Source organism: Ursus americanus, chromosome 34 (genome assembly GCF_024610735.1).
Source record: "Ursus americanus isolate L20-20 chromosome 34, mUrsAme1.1.p, whole genome shotgun sequence".
Classification (NCBI taxonomy): Eukaryota; Metazoa; Chordata; class Mammalia; order Carnivora; family Ursidae; genus Ursus; species Ursus americanus.
In genome coordinates this window covers 18,421,552-18,437,985 of record NC_142160.1, presented here as the reverse complement: position 1 = coordinate 18,437,985, position 16,434 = coordinate 18,421,552, and the positions used below count along the sequence as shown (strand labels likewise).

The window sequence follows — 16,434 nt, the reverse complement described above, 5'->3', positions numbered from 1 at the left end:
TACTGACACATTAGTGCTGAGAGGAATTAATCAGATACAAAGCTTACCAGGGATGCCTGGCTGGCCCAGTCGGAAGAGCATATGACTCTTGATCTTGGATTCATGAGTTGGAGCCCCACGGTTGGGTGTAGAGATTTCTAAAAAAAAAAAAAAACCCAAAACATAAACTTAAAAAAAAAATTAAAAAGGCTTAAAAAACTTTGGAGGACATCAAGAACCGACAGTCTGGGGAGAGAATTAAATGAGTCCTTTCACAGAGGATACAGGGACGGTGATGTAGTAGCTAGTTTGGACACACCTGTTGTGGCAGTTTCGTAACATGGCCACAAGTTCTCTGGCACGTGTTTTATCTCTGCTTGTGACTGCTTCAGTCAGTATTGTACAGTAGAAGTCTGTGTTTTTTGATCACTGGAACACTCATTCTTGGAGCCCTAAGTGAACATTTAAGAGGTCCATCTTCCCCGAGGCTGCCATCTGACCAGGAAGCCCAAGTCACATGGAGAGGCCACACGTAATTGTTGTGGTCGACAGTACCATCTGAGCGTATATTTCAGCCATTTTAACCCAAGCACAAAACATGTGAGCGAAGAAGCCATCTCAGAAGTGGGTCCTCTCACTCAGCTGTTGACCAGCACCCCGCCATTTACGTCACTCCCAGCATCATGGAGCAGAGAAGAGCCATCCCCACAATGCCCTTTCTGAATTTCTGACCTACATAATCTGTGAGTTTGTAAAAAATTTTGTTTTTCAGGGGCGCCTGGCTGGCTCAGTTGGTAGAGCATGTGACTGTTGATCTTGGGGTCATGAGTTCAAGCCCCACATTGGGGATAGAGCTTACTTAAAAAAATTTTCTTTTTGTTTTATACCACTGAAGTTTGGGGTGAGTTGTTAGGCAACAGATGTTGATCTGTGTTCAGAACTGTGTTCCTCCCTGGGGCGCCTGGGTGGCACAGCGGTTAAGCGTCTGCCTTCGGCTCAGGGCGTGATCCTGTCGTTATGGGATCAAGCCCCACATCAGGCTCTTCCGCTATGAGCCTGCTTCTTTCTCTCCCACTCCCCCTGCTTGTGTTCCCTCTCTCGCTGGCTGTCTGTATCTCTGTCGAATAAATGAATAAAATCTTTAAAAAAAAAAAAAAAGAACTGTGTTCCTCCCAAATTTATATGTTGACACCTCTGTACCTCAGAATGTGACTGTATTTCAAGATGGGGCTTTTAGAGGTAATTAAATTAAAATGAGGCCATTAGATGGGCCCTAATCTAATCCAGTTGGTGTCCTTATAAAGAAGAAGGGATTAGGACATACAGAGAGACATCAGGGATGTGCAGACACAGAGGGAAGACCATGTGAGGACACAGCAAGGAGGAGGAGATCATTTGCAAGCCAAGGAAAGAGACCTCAAAAGAAACCAGACCTGCTGACACCCTGTTCTTGAACTTCTGGCCTGCAGAATTATGGGAAAATAAATTCCTGTTGTTTAAGCCACCCAGTCTGTGGTACTTTGTTATGGAAGTTCTGGCAAACTCAAGAAAAATCTTTCTCTCCCCACACTCATCCCCATTCCCACCTGACTCTGTCAAATCATTGAGTGAACCTCAGACTCCTCCCCCACTTTTTTTGTGCTAAGCAACCCTCATTTTTAGCTCAAAATCCAGACCTGTTCAAAACTCCTGCTCAAACCTGAGGGAATGGCATCTTCTTAGCAGAAATTGGATCTGAGATTTGGGGAGAACTTGGGGATCTCTCCAATGTGGGCTCACAGGGCAGAAAGGGCCAGTCTGCAAAGACAAGCTGATAGAGCAGACACCCAGAAATGAGTAGGGAAAAGAGATGGGGAAAAATTCTTAAAGATTTCCTTTTTCTAGTTTAATAGAACTTTCTTAAGGCCCAGCTATAGTCCATATGTTCTGAGAGATGGCCTATTATTCTTACCGTAGACTCTCCATTTTGATTAGATTAGCTCAAGCTGGATTCTATGACTTGCAACCAGAGTCCTAAATAACCCAAGTGTCAAGTTGGGTCCACCAATAATGGATATTTGTGGGGTGGGGGCCTAGGCAGAGCAATGTGATAAGACTCCTGACCCTAGCTCTCGCTCCTGGCACACCCAGAAATAACTGGAAAGACCTTTGGTGAGGTCAGAAGCAAAGGGGCAAGATGAATCAGGGAAATTTGAGTTATTACTGTAAATGTGATCTCATTTGTACTCAGCCTTGAGTAGAAACTTGAGTTACAGAGAAATAAATAAAAAAGAATGACAGAAACCTGTGACAATAGTGCCAGGAAGGCCAAAACCTAGAATGAACTGGGGCTTTAAAAAGTGCTAAAGAAAAAAAGATCACTTCAGAAGGAAACACAAGAAAAATTGAATCTACTGGCAGTGTGTTTTGAAATGGTTGGCCAGGATGAAAAAATATAATAACAAAATAAAACAAAAGCAGTCTTTCAGGAAGAAGCTGTATGGGCCAAAAAGGAAGCTCAGGGAAGGCCTGTGACCCAGCTGTTAGTAGGAGAGGAAAGAAGACATCCCATGCTTGTTCCTTGCTTATCAATCCTGACCTAAGCCTGGTTCCTAAGCAGGCTGGGAACTCACAGTGAATGGGAGGAGGAGAAGAAGAAATGCTGGAAACCTGTCTTAGGGAGGAGCTAGGGGGTCAGTACACCAGCCAGAAACTGTCATAGTCAATGACTCAGAAGCTTCTTGTCCCTTTGCAATGGCACCGTTAGAGAAGCAGATCAATCCTGATAGGCACACGAGCCCTGAAAACAACATATATCCTAATAGCAACAACATATATGGTAAACTGAGTGATTATTCCTAAAGACATGCCCCCTGGGGGGAGGATTATACTTCCCTGTAGCACTGATGTCAGGCCAGTCCATGAGATTTCCTTTGGCCTATGAAATGTCAGTAGCAGTGGCATGTGTCATTTCCAGACAGTCACTTTTAGATCCAGTGTGTGGTTTGCCATTTCTCCTTTCTCTTCATGATGAGATTGGCAGTGTTCCAGATGGACGCTGTTCTAGCAACCAGTGTCCCAAAGTAAAAGCAATATGAGCAAAGCTGTGCCGGGTAATGAAAAATTAGTCTTTGTGTTAGCCATTGTGATTTGAGAGGCCGATTGTTACTGCAGCACAACCTGGCTTCTCTTTACTCTTATAACCTGCAGGATCACTAGCACTGGGGATGAGAATAGAGCATATCCAGTCACCAGGGGCAATCGACAGGCTCCAGAGGATGGCAGTGGGGGAGTATTATAGGAACACCCAGAGCTATCTGCTGGAACCTCAGGGCCAAGAGAAGGGTGAGAATTGTCTGGAGAAAGAAGGACATAAGAAATCCCCTGGAATACAAACTGTATTATTAACTTTTACTTCAACTGAAAACACAATGGGCTGATGATTGTCTGATAAAACAGAGGTTGTATTAATGAAGAGGGTTTGAGGGGATTTTGAGATTTTGTTTTGCTTTGTTTTTCAGCCAGGTCCCGAGCCAAAAGGAAAAGTGAGGATTAAGCTGACTTATTTGAGGAGGAAGAGCAGAGGATGACAAATGCACACATGCTCCCTGGAACCACCAGTGTTTGGGGATAGAGTCTTTTTTTTTTTAATTAAAAATTTTTTTTAAAGATTTTCTTTCTTTGAGAGAGAGAGCACAAGTTGGGGGGAGGAGGAGAGGGAGAGGGAGAAGCAGACTCCATGCTGAGCAGGGAGCCTGGCATGGGGCTCAAAGCAGGGCTCAAACCCAGGACCTGGGATCATGACCTGAGCCAAAGGCAGACACTTACTGGCTGAGCCACCTAGGCACCTCAGGGAAGAATCTTTTGAATGTAGAATCCAGAAATGGTGGTGCCCTACTGTTGATCCAGGCCTCAACCCCCTTTTCACATACTGTCTCTCCATTATAAAAGCCAGTTCTAATCTTCTATTTAAATAAATTCTTCATTGCAGCCTTGCTTTGCTTTATGCAACAACCCTTCTGGGGACAGGAAATATGCCCTGAACCTTTGCCCGAGGGCAAGGACCCTGTTGGCCCCTGGCACCAAATTCCCTTCCCACTATCTGCCCGCCTCCCAGGTTCCGAGTGTTCCACATCCGACTCCGTTCCAGGTTCACTGCTCACTTCTGAAGACATCAGTACCATCTTGGCATCGTCACCCTCCTGTCCTTGCTGGCCATTTGCCTGGAATAAAACAGGGATTGTTGGGACTCTGGGTCATCTTTCTTTGCTTGCCATCCAGAGTCCCTGAGTTTGTCTCAAGGCTCCGTCAGTCTGCCCCGTTCTCATCCTCCCTGAGTGACTGACTCCTGTGCTCAGCTCTTCTGTCCTGCTACAAAGCTGTGCTCATCATGTGTGGGCATGTCACAAATCGGGATGACAACCATATGAATGAAGGGAGATTTAACTTTCAGAATGATCTCTGATGTAGGAAAAGACGTGAGGGTTCGAAGCCGATGGCCAAGAAAGAATTCTTGAGATGTCTTTGGTGCAAAAAGGTGATTTTATGAAAGTACAGGGACAGGACCCATGGGCAGAAGGAGCTGCACCAGGGTCATGAGGAGTGGCCCATTATATACTTTCAAGTTGGAAGGGGGTTAGGGATAGTGTAAGTCTCTAAGGAATTTTGGAAGCAAGGTTTCCACGACCTTGAAGGGGCTAGCTATTGCTGGGAAAAGGCCATTTATTACTGTCTAGTAAACCCTGAGACATGAGACCCTTCAGATGTATATCGGTGGGTCATATGCTTGGGGGCTGATTGCCTACATGTATCTTGGGGGATGGAGATAAAAGAAGTTTCTAAAGAAATTTTTATATGTCAAAATAGTCTTACAGGGTCCTGGGGGTCGGGCTAAGATTACCGTTGCCCTTAGCAAAGTATTAACATCGGGGCAGTTGAGTCCCTAAAGGGATGTCACTCTGCCTGTTTCAAGGACTTGTCAGTGGGCTGTAGGTAGAAGGAAATGTAATAATTTTTCTTCTGCCTTTGTTTCCCATATCAATCTCAACTATTTTTCATGAGTGATCCAAACCAATAAGGAAGAATCCACCAGGGAGGTTTATTAGCAAAGTCGAAATTGGAATTACAAGAGTCCAAGATAGGGAGAATCCAGAATGACAGGTATTCTTGAAACAATAATAACAATAACAAACAAACAAAAAAAGATAGGCCTGGGGTGTGGTCTGTTTGACCACTTGAACCAACTGTCTATTGCAGCTACTGAAAATGTTATCAAAGGAAAGTAGATATTAATCTTCCTCTAATTATTTTTGCCTCTCTACATCTGGAGAAGGTTTTGGGCCCTGACTTGTCAGATTGAGGTCAGTCAAAATGGCTGGATTAAAATTTTAAATTCAGCAATGTCATGAGGTTCACACAAAGTTAGAGGGACTATTCTAGATTTAAAAAGACTGAAGAATCATGAAAACTAAATGCAATGTGAGCTCCTTTATATGATCCTACATTGAAAAACAAACAGCTTTTTAGCTATTTAGGCGTTATTTGAATCACAGGGAAATTTTATACGGTCTGTGTATAACATCATTAAATGTATTAGATTGCTGTGAATTCTCTTTTAAAAAAAAAAGATTTTAGGGGCGCCTGGGTGGCATAGCGGTTAAGCGTCTGCCTTCGGCTCAGGGCGTGATCCTGGTGTTATGGGATCGAGCCCCACATCAGGCTCCTCCGCTATGAGCCTGCTTCTTCCTCTCCCACTCCCCCTGCTTGTGTTCCCTCTCTCGCTGGCTGTCTCTATCTCTGTCAAATAAATAAATAAAATCTTAAAAAAAAAAAAGATTTTATTTTTAAGTAATCTCTACACCCAGTTTGGGACTTGAACCCACAATTCCGAGATCAAGAATCACACATTCCACTGACTGAGCCAGCCAGGTGCACCTTGCCATTAATTTTCTAAAGTGAGATAATGATGATGTAGTTTTGAAGACAATGTCCTTGTCCTTAGGAAATACACATTGTCATGTTAAAATAGTTAAGTATGAAATAGTATGATGTTTCCAACTTTCTTTTAAATAGCTCAGAAAAAGAAGAATTATACAAAAGTAAAATCGAGGTGAAGGATATACAGGTACCTATTGTATTCTTCTTTCAACTTTTTATAGGTTTGAAAATTTTAAAGAGGAAATTTTATCTTGAGAAACCATTGAGAGGAGAGTAACTTGGGTTTCAATGAAGAGTGAAAGAAAAGCCAAGATTACTGTGTTTCCTCAACTACCTCAGAGGAAAAGGGTGGGGCTTCTTCAGGATGTCTCCAAAGAGCAGAGGTAGGGTCTAGGCATGGGAGAGACCAGAAACTAGATTTTGGGTTAACATAAAGAAAACCTTGCAGTTAAGACTCTCATGCCTTGGCTGTAGCTAGCTCCAGTGGCAGAGAGAAGACAATTTTAAAAGCAACAATGTGTTTGTCACTTAATATGATCTTTGGATTTTTACGATCAGAATGACCAGCAAAATCAAGGGAGCTGCTGGAATTTTAGTCTAAGAGCAAGGGAATGTCCGCACAGAACGAAAGTTATGAAAACAGTAAAGATTCTTTAAATTATGGAATAAAGCTTGTTCAAAACACTGAAAGCAACCTATCTAACTATGAACATACAAGATCAAACAGTGGTGTAAGAGATGATTCCACCTGATACATAGATTTTGCCCCTTTCACTCTTCTTTAAACTCTTCTCGGTAGTCAAGATGAAAGGCTTAATGGTTTTATATCTCAGACACCTACCCAGAATTTTAGCAAGGTACAATGCTTAATAAGGACTGAAAAAAAAAAAAACTTGTATTTATTTTAATGGTTGCCTTCTTTTTAAAGTAACTTTCCTGGGTTTCCATTTGTGATATAGTCACATATTTTTTCCACTTTAAATATATTATAGTCTGAAAAAAATATATTAGATCTGAAAAAATTTAATCAATTAAAAAATTGTACCTGGGTGGCTCAGTTGGTTAAGCGTCTGCCTTCAGCTCAGGGATCAAGCCCCATGTTGAGCTCCCTGCTCAGCAGGGAGTCTGCTTCTCCCTCCTCCTCGGTCCCTCCTCCAGCTTGTGCTCTCCCGCGCACTCTCTCTCTCAAATAAATAAAATCTTAAAAAAATAAATAAAAAATTATACCAAGGGGTATACCAATATGGCAAAAACTGTGCAGGGGATATTTAGGTATTTGCCCTGGAAGAGGTTCTTTTTCTCTCCCATGTAACCGAAGTGCTAGAGGCCATTCACTTGCAAACAAGACTCATCTCTAAGGAGAGCTGTTTCCTTTGATCATGAGCCTCTGAAGTTCTCCAGGGTTGATGTGGACAGATGCCATCTCTTCATGTGGAATAAAGCTACAAAAGTAGTCTGTCTTCATGGTTCTCTCTTTACTGTCTTAAATCTTCTGCAACTTCCCCTGAATTGCAGTTCTTTGCATGCTGGTCTCCAGCCCTTTGGTTGCTTTCTCTTTGATGACTTTCAAGTCTTTGAAGACTTAGCAAATATTCTAAGAAAAGAGACAGCTTAGGAATTTCCTGGATTGTGACTTTCCATGCAATATTTCCAAGCCTCAAGAGATGGTTGAGAGGCGTCACATAATACGGTAGCACCTACATCAGGTTCAACAGTCTTTACAATCTTTTCCTCACCATTGAACATCATTTGCCCCATTGAAACATGTGAATGTAAGAAGGACATCTTACTTTCTTTGGTCTTCTTCAGCTTGTCCTGTCATATCTCATTTTATACTGTAAGCAAGAGCTTTCTTTCCTTTTAGTGTTAATAACTTGATGTAATGTGTTTTCCTCCTTTTTCTCTGAGAGGTCAAAGACTGTAATATTATAAATTATAGTACCGGTGGGAGTCAAAACAACCTAAGTAAACCACTGAACCATCCTACTTGAGAATACAGTACTCTTGATCACAATAGAATCAAATGGCCTACCCTCTACAAGCAAATCCCTCCCCATTCCTTGCTTGCTGCCACTGATTGACCATTCAAATAATAGGGGTGATTGATTACTAATTTCTCTTGAACATCACAACATAGCATATCTACATGTTTTTTTGAAATCACAATGTTCATAAGTAGAAAAATGTTAATACCCAGTTTTCTTAATTTCAGAATTGTATATTGAGCATTTATACACCTGAAAATGAAAGTATTATCTAACAATGAAAATTTTTGCCTCGTGAAGCAGTAATTTTCCTCTTATAGGATCCTTACAGATGGTGACTAGATGATCACATGTTAGTTACATTTGTGAAGTGGGATGGTGTAACCATTACTGCCTCACGAATTCAATATTATATAAAGTTTCTGTGGCATAAAAGGACAATTTAAATGATATGTGTGCTTTCCTGTGTCAGACAGCCCTGTCAGAGGAAAAAAGGAAGATGATAGTTCTGCCAAAATTTGAATCAGACTGTACATATTCTGAATTATGACCAGGTTGTATTAGTAAAAAACAAATTATTAGAATACTGTTCTGGTGAAATGTATTTCTCACACAGATTTCCTCTGAGTCTTTCCAGTACAGTAAAGCTAGTGATGCCTCATAAGAATATGCACCATGGCTGGGTAAGTAAAATTTTTTAAGTACCAAGAACATTCCAAATAATTCACGAAGTATAATAAACATACTCAGGCATGTCAAATCCAAACTTTGATGTGTATTAATGACTCATGTTTTACTTACAGTTGTTATATAAAATCTTATTTTCATTTTAAATACAATATAAAAAGTTCAGAGGAAAAACCAAGACCATACAAGGAGGATGGACATAAAAACTTCCCCTTCGATAATTGGTTTTGTCATTTAGTATTAAAGAGTTGCAATGTGGTTGCCTGGAGAATTAAATCACTAGGAAAATTTCACTCAAATGTGGGAAGAAAGCAGTTTACTGTAAGAGTAAAAAAATTTTTTTTTTCTATATTTTGTATTGCTCTGTATTGTTTTCAAACCCAGTTTTCCAGAGCCAGGGTTTCAAGGACAACCAGAGTCTGATGTTACTTTCTCTAGATTTTCTTCTTGAAGCTCATCTCCCTCCAGCCCATCCCTGGTCATGCTGGTGTCTCCTCGTCACACACACACTCAGCATAACCACTTAGAGCTTCATGTATATATTTGCCTAACCTACAGTTACATTTTCTTTCCCTTCTACCTATTCCCATTTTATTTTTTTAAGATTTTATGTATGTATGTATGTATGTATTTATTTAACATGAACAGGGAGGTGCAGAGGGAGAGGGAGAGAATCTCAAGCAGACCCCATGCTGAGCACAGAGCTCAACTCGGGTCTCAATCTCATGACCCTGAGATCATGACCTGAGCTGAAATCAAGAGTGAGACACGTAACTGAATGAGACACCCAGGTGGCCCAAAAGCTGACTAACATAGCTGTCTTGTGTTTTTATTGTTGTTTTTTTTTCCCCAGTAGGCTCCACACCTAGTGTGGAGTCCAGTGCGGGGCTTGATCTCACGACGCTGAGATCAAGACCTAAGCCGAAATCAAGATTTTGCTTAACCAACTGAACCACCCAGGCGCCCCTACCTATTCCCATTTTAGAGGAAGGAGTTGTATGGCTCCTCTAATACAGTTCTCTCATTTTTAAATTGAGAACCTGTAGCCTAGCAGAACCATTCGAGATTTGCCCAATCAAAAAAGGATAAGCCACAGCACCTCCGTGAAGTTTGATTGTTCCCATAGCACTCATTTATCTGCCTCTCACATGAATTCCCTCAAAAGCAACATCCTTTTACATCTTTGCCAATACTTGATATTGTCAGCCTTTCCAGTGGGTGTGCAGTGGTATCTCATTAGGGTTTTAATTTGTATTTTCCTAGTGATTATTAATACTGAACATCTTTTCATGTGCTTATTTTCAAGTCTTTTATTTTCTTTGGTGAAGTGCCTATTAAAATATTTTGGCCATTTTTTTTATTGGGCTATTGGTTTTATTATTGAGTTGTAAGTTTTTTCTTTTTCTTTTCTTTCCTTCTCTTTTCTTTCTTTCTTTTTTTTTTTAAGATTTTATTTATTTATTCGACAGAGATAGAGACAGCCAGCGAGAGAGGGAACACAAGCAGGGGGAGTGGGAGAGGAAGAAGCAGGCTCATAGCGGAGGAGCCTGATGTGGGGCTCGATCCCATAACGCCGGGATCACGCCCTGAGCCGAAGGCAGACGCTTAACCGCTGTGCCACCCAGGCGCCCCTCTTTCTTTCTTTTTTAAGTAGACTCCACACCCATCATGGAGCCCAGTGCAGGGCTTGAACTCATGCACCTGAGATCAAAATCTGAGCCAAAATCAAGAGTTGGGTGCTTAACCTAGTGAGCCACCCAGGCCCACCTAAAAGATTTTTCTTATATGTATTTTGGGTACAAGTCCTTATGTATGTTTTGCACATGTTTTCTCCCAGTTTATGGCTTTTCAGTTCATTTTCTTAACATTGTCCTTTAAAGAGCAAATGTTTTCAGTTTTGATGACTCCAATTTGCCAATGATTTCTTTTATGGAGTATCCTTTTGGTGTCACATCTAAGACATTTTTGCTTAACCCAGGATTGCAAAGACTTTCATCTTTGTGGTTTTAGTTCTTATATTCAGGTCTACAGTCTGTCTTGAGTTAAGTTTTTATACATGGTGTAAGGAAGAGAACTAGGTTTTTGGGGGTTTTTTTGCATTTAGATATACAGCTTTTCCAGCACCATTTCATTTGTTTATTTCCAGACTCTCTATTCTGTTTCATTGATCTATGCCTGTCCTTATGCTGGTATCACATTGTCTTAATTACTGAAACTTTATAGTAAGTCTTATATCAGGTAAGGTAAGTCCTCTGACATTGTCCTTTTTCAAAATGATTTTGGCTGTTCTGTTTGTATTTCTCCATAAATTTCAGATCTCCTTGTCAATTTCTTCAAAAACCTTCTGGGATTTTGATAAAGATTGCATTCAATCAATGGGTTAACTTATTACAAGGAACTGCCAACTTAACAATATTAAGTCTTTCCCATCTGTGAATATGAAATTCTTCTCTATTTAAATAAGTCTTTAATTTCTTTCAACAGTCCTATGTTTTTGGGGTGCCTGGGTGGCGCAGTCGTTAAGCGTCTGCCTTTGGCTGAGGATGTAATCCCAGCGTTACGGAATAGAGCCCCACATCAGGCTCCTCCGCTATGAGCCTACTTCTTCCTCTCCCAGCCCCCCTGCTTGTGTTCCCTCTCTCACTGTCTGTCTCTATCTCTGTCAAATAAATAAATGAAATCTTTTAAGAAAACAAAAACAATCCTATGTTTTCACTGTACAAATTCTACATTTCTTTTGTTAAATATATTCCTAAGTATTTTGATCTTTTGATATTGTGAATGAAATTGTTTCCTTAATTTCATTTTTGGATTGTTCATTGTTAGCTTACAGAAATAAAATTGATTTTTCTGTATTGATTTTGTATACTCTGACCTTGTTAACCTAAATTGTTAGTTTTAGTTGTTTGGGTTTTGTTTTTTTTTTTATTCCTTCTACATACATGTCTCTGTCATCACAAATAAAGACAGTTTTACTTCTTCCTTTCCAATCTATGTGCCTCTAATATCTTTCTTACTGAACTGGGCAGAATCTCCAGTATAATCTTGAATAGAAGTGATGAGAATGGACATCCTTGTCTTATTCCTGATTGGGGGTGAGGGACAGAATACAGTCTTTCACTTCTATGGGTGATATTAATTGTAAGTTTTCAGAGATGCTCTTTACCAGGTTGAGGAAGTTTGTCGAGAGTATATTTTTTAAACCATAAATAGCTATTGAATTTGGCCAAGTGTTTTTTTCTGCATCTTGAGATGGTAATATGGTTTTTTTTCTCCATCACTGTATTAATATAGTGCATTACATTAATTGATTTCCAATGTTGAACTAACCCTTGTATTTCTGAGTTAAACTCCACTTGGTCATGATATATAATTGCTTTTATATGTTGCTGAAACCCAATTAATATTTTGTTAAGGATTTTCCTTCTGTATTCATGAGGAATATTGGTCTGTAGTTTTCTTATACTGTCTTTATATATGTGTGACTTTTTGACTTGGAAACAATACTGTATGTGTGTGCCTTAAGGTTACAAATACAGCAGTGAATAATGTTCACTACATTCTCTTCTCTCATGGAGTTTAAAGTCCTGTTGGAAAAATCAGAAATACTAAAAGAAAATAAATGTTATTTTAGATACACAATTGTAGTTGTGATTGCCTTAAAATAAATAAATAATGTTATATAATTGTTTAAAGTTATAGAACCAAATGGAGAGGGGTAGGTGGACATTTAAAAAATTTTTTAATTCCAGTGAAATTAACAGAGTATCATGTTAGTTTCAGGTGTACGGTATAGTGATTCATCAGTTTTATGCATTACTCAGTGCTCATCATGATAAATATACTTTTAATCCCCTTCCCCTGTGTCACCCATCCCCTCACCCCCCTCCTCTCTGGTAACCACCAGTTTGTTTTCTATACTTAAGAGTCTGGTTTTTCATTTGTCTTGTTTTATACTTCGTTTATTTTTGTTTCTTAAATCCCACATATCACTGAGATCACATAGTATTTTTTCTTTTTTGGACCATTTTTTAATTGGATTATTTGTTATCTTGGTGTTGAGTTGTATAACTTCTTTATAAATTTTGGATACTGACTCCTTATTGGATATGTCATTTGCAAATGTCTTCTCCTATCCAGTAGGTTGTCTTCAAGCTTTGTTGATTATTTCCTTTGCTGTGCAGAAGCTTTTTATTTTGATATAATCCTAAGAGTTTATTGTTGCTTTTGTTTCCCTTGCCTCAGGAGACATTTCTAGAAAGATGTTGCTATGGCCAATGCCCGAGAAATTGCTACCTATGCTCTCTTCTAGGATTTTTATAGTTTCAGGTCTCACATTTAGGTCCTTAATCCATTTTGGGTTTATTTTTGTGTATGGTGTAAGAAAGTGTTCCAGGTTCATTCTTTTGCACGTAGCTGTCCAGTTTTCCCAATACCATTTGTTGAAGAGACTCTCTTCTTCCCATTGCATATTGTTGTCTCTTTTATTGAAGATTAATTGACCATATAATTGTGGGCTTATTTTGGGGATTTCTGTTCTGTTCCACTGATATATGTGTCTATTTTTATGCTAGTACCGTACTGTTTTAATTACTATAACTTTGTAATATAACTTGAAATCTGGAATTGTGATACCTCCAGTTTTGTTTTTCTTTTTCAAGATTGCTTTGGCTACTCAGGGTCTTTTGTGGTTCCATATAAATCTTAGGATTGTTTGCTCTAGTTCTGTGAAAAATGCTGTTGGTGTTTTGATAGGGATTACATTAAATTTGTAGATTGGTTTGGGTAGTGTGGATATTTTAACAGTATTTGTTCTTCTAATTCGTGAACACAGAATATCTTTTCATTTGTGTCATCCTCAATTTCTTTCATCAATGTTTTATAGTTTTCAGAATATAGGTCTTTCACCTCTTTGGTTAAGTTCATTCCTAGGCATTTTATTGTTTCTGGTGCAATTGTAAATGGGGTTGTTTTCTTAATTTCTCTTTCTGCTACTTCATTATTTGTGTGTAAAAATGCAATGGATTTCTATATATTGATTTTTTATCCTGAACTTTTCTGAATTCATTTATCAGTTCTAGTGGTATTTTGGTGGAGCCTCTGCATATTCTGTATATGAATCATGCCGTCTTCAAATAGTGAGAGTTCTACTTCTTTCTTTCCAATTTGGTTGCCTTCTCTTTCTTTTTTTTTTTTTTTTAAAGATTTCTTATTTATTTATTTGACAGAGAGAGAGAGACAGACAGCGAGAGAGAGGGGGAGTGGGAGAGGAAGAAGCAGGCCCCCAGCAGAGGAGCCCGATGCAGGGCTCGATCCCAGAACGCCAGGATCACGCCCTGAGCCGAAGGCAGACGCTTAACGACTGAGCCACCCAGGCGCCCCTACCTCCTCTTTCTTTTTGTCATCTGATCGCTGTGGCTAGGATTTCAGTACTATTTTGAATAAAAGTGGTGAGAATGGACATCCCTGTCACGTCCCTGATCCTTAGCGGAAAAGCTCTTAGTTTTGAGTATGATGTTAGGTGTGGGTTTTTCATAAATGGCCTTTATTATGTTGAGGTATGATTCCTCTAAACCTACTTTGTTGAGGGTATTTATCATGAATGGATGTTCTATTTTGTCAGATGATATTTCTGCATGTATTGAAATGATCTCTTGGTTTTTATCCTTTCTCTTATTGATGTGATGTACCACATCAATTAATTTGTGAATACTGAACTACCCCTGCATTGGTAGGGGGACATGCTTCAGTGGTTAGTAAGGAAGAACTCTTCCAAAGGGTGATATTTAAGCTAAAACCTAAAACATGAGCCAGCTGGAAAAGTGAGAAGAGATATGGGGGGTATTTCAGACAGAGGTAACAATAGGTGCAAAGGAGCCAGGCAGGAAAAACTTTGATGAAATAGAGAAACTGGGCCACATGAAGAAAAGCAAAATACATGAATGACTAAAGGAAGGGGAATGCTTGAAAGGTAAAATGCTTTACTTCGTCTTCTAAAGGTACTGAATTTGGCCCTGAGAAAAATGCAAGTATTATCAAAGAAGCCAAAGAGTTGCTTGGATGGAAAGAAAATTATTTCTAATCCTGTCTTCTTTTCACTTGGGAGGTTACTAGACGCTGAGTATGATGGTGCTTTCACAAACCTTAAGATTACTGGTTGAATGTGACTTCAGGGATTTTCAGACATCTTGTATATCAAAACCCAAATAAGAGAAGCCTGCCCACTGCATTTTGCTGGAAGTACTTGTTTAAATAGTTCAGTATGGTTTTTATTCTTCAATTGTCATAAGGATTTTTCTGGCACTCAAAGAGTTACACACCCATTTGTCCGTCAACTGAAATAGAAATATTACTCAAGAGAGTGTTCACAGGCACATGTCTAAATAAATGCGGGTGAGACAAGTGAAAAATGGCTCAGTCCTACATACCCTCGGCATTCTAGGAAGCATGTGTACATTTTGAAACTGATTGCTTTTCTAATTCTCTGTGTATCATATTGACGGCTTTAAAAAGAATTTACTGATTTCCTTGATGAAGAGTTTAGCAAATGCAGAATTGAATCTTAATTTCTGAATGCTTTGATTGCTTCTAATTGCCTTTTGTTTCTTTATGTATCTCAGTTTAATACCACAGAAAGCTTTTGAATCATTAACGCTGGAAACATAAGCCCACCACTTCATCCCACAATAAGTAAATCATAGGCATCCAGGCTAGCCAGCAAATCTGACCTGGAAGTGTCTTTTCTAAGGTTCAGCTGGGAGATTTGTCTGTCTTCAGCGGCTTAAATCATTTGTCATCTTAGTGGAAATTTTCAGGATGCCCTCAGAGCTATAAATTTCCAGCCTGGTATGGAAATTCATTGCCCCATCCACATCTGAACATTCTAGATATGGAAAAAGCTTTAAGTTATATTCACTGTCTGAAACAGCAAGGGAATCTTAAAGTCCTCTTATTGCAAGCTCCTTCTCCTCCTTCTCCCCCAACCCAGCAGAAGTAAAGGTATAATGCAAAGGTAGCCTTAAAATAACATGTACCGAAGGTTATGGTTAGCTCTTAGCTTAAGAATACAAACTTCAGAATTAGACCTGGATTCAAATCCAGACTCCCAGCTTTTAGTTGTATGCCCTCGGGAAAGTTATTTACTCTCTGAAACTCAGATTTTTCATCTAAGGAATGGAGGGAATAATCTCTATCCCAAATGGCTGTTATAAGAATCAAACAATATACATAAAACATATAGCCTAGTTCTCAGCACACAATAAGAGCTCATGAAACTTATCAATGGATTGTTACCCAAGCCAGTTAATTTATAGATAAGGAAACTCATCTATCTGTGAAATATCTAAGAGGCCACACACTTGTCCAATGTCTAATGGAATGACTGGTACAGAACCATAGAGTTGAAGGCTCTTACTTTTTACACCAGAGTTCATTCTGCTCTAAATGCTCGAGTACTTTGGTCCTCAAGTGCTAAGTGCAGAATTGTTCTTCCTGCTTTCTTATTTTTCTTATCACTTACACTTTTGGTTCTAGCTTGCCATCCATGTGAACCTTAAGTTAACCAATATACTCATCTGAAAAAATATAAGAACAGTGCAAAATAATTAGAAGGTGAAAAACCTAATTAGAAAAGAAATATTCTGAGAATATGGTACAAAATAGTTAGAAGAAATACATATGCAAAAAAACTGTAGAATAATGGCTTTGTTTTGAATGATGGTACTTTTCTTTTTAATTTGCTAAAGGAATTTTTCTTGCTAAAGGAAAAACAATTCTTTTTTTTTTTTAAAGATTTTATTTATTTATTCGACAGAGAGAGAGACAGCCAGTGAGAGAGGGAACACAAGCAGGGGGAGTGGGAGAGGAA

General features: G+C 39.2%; 1 long non-coding RNA gene across 3 annotated transcripts in view; it reads left to right on the top strand.

Annotated features, from left to right (window-relative positions):
- LOC123781486 (uncharacterized) overlaps nt 1-16,434 on the top strand; it is a 145,206-nt gene that overhangs the window by 77,471 nt on the left and 51,301 nt on the right. The gene's annotated exons all lie outside the window — the stretch shown is intronic.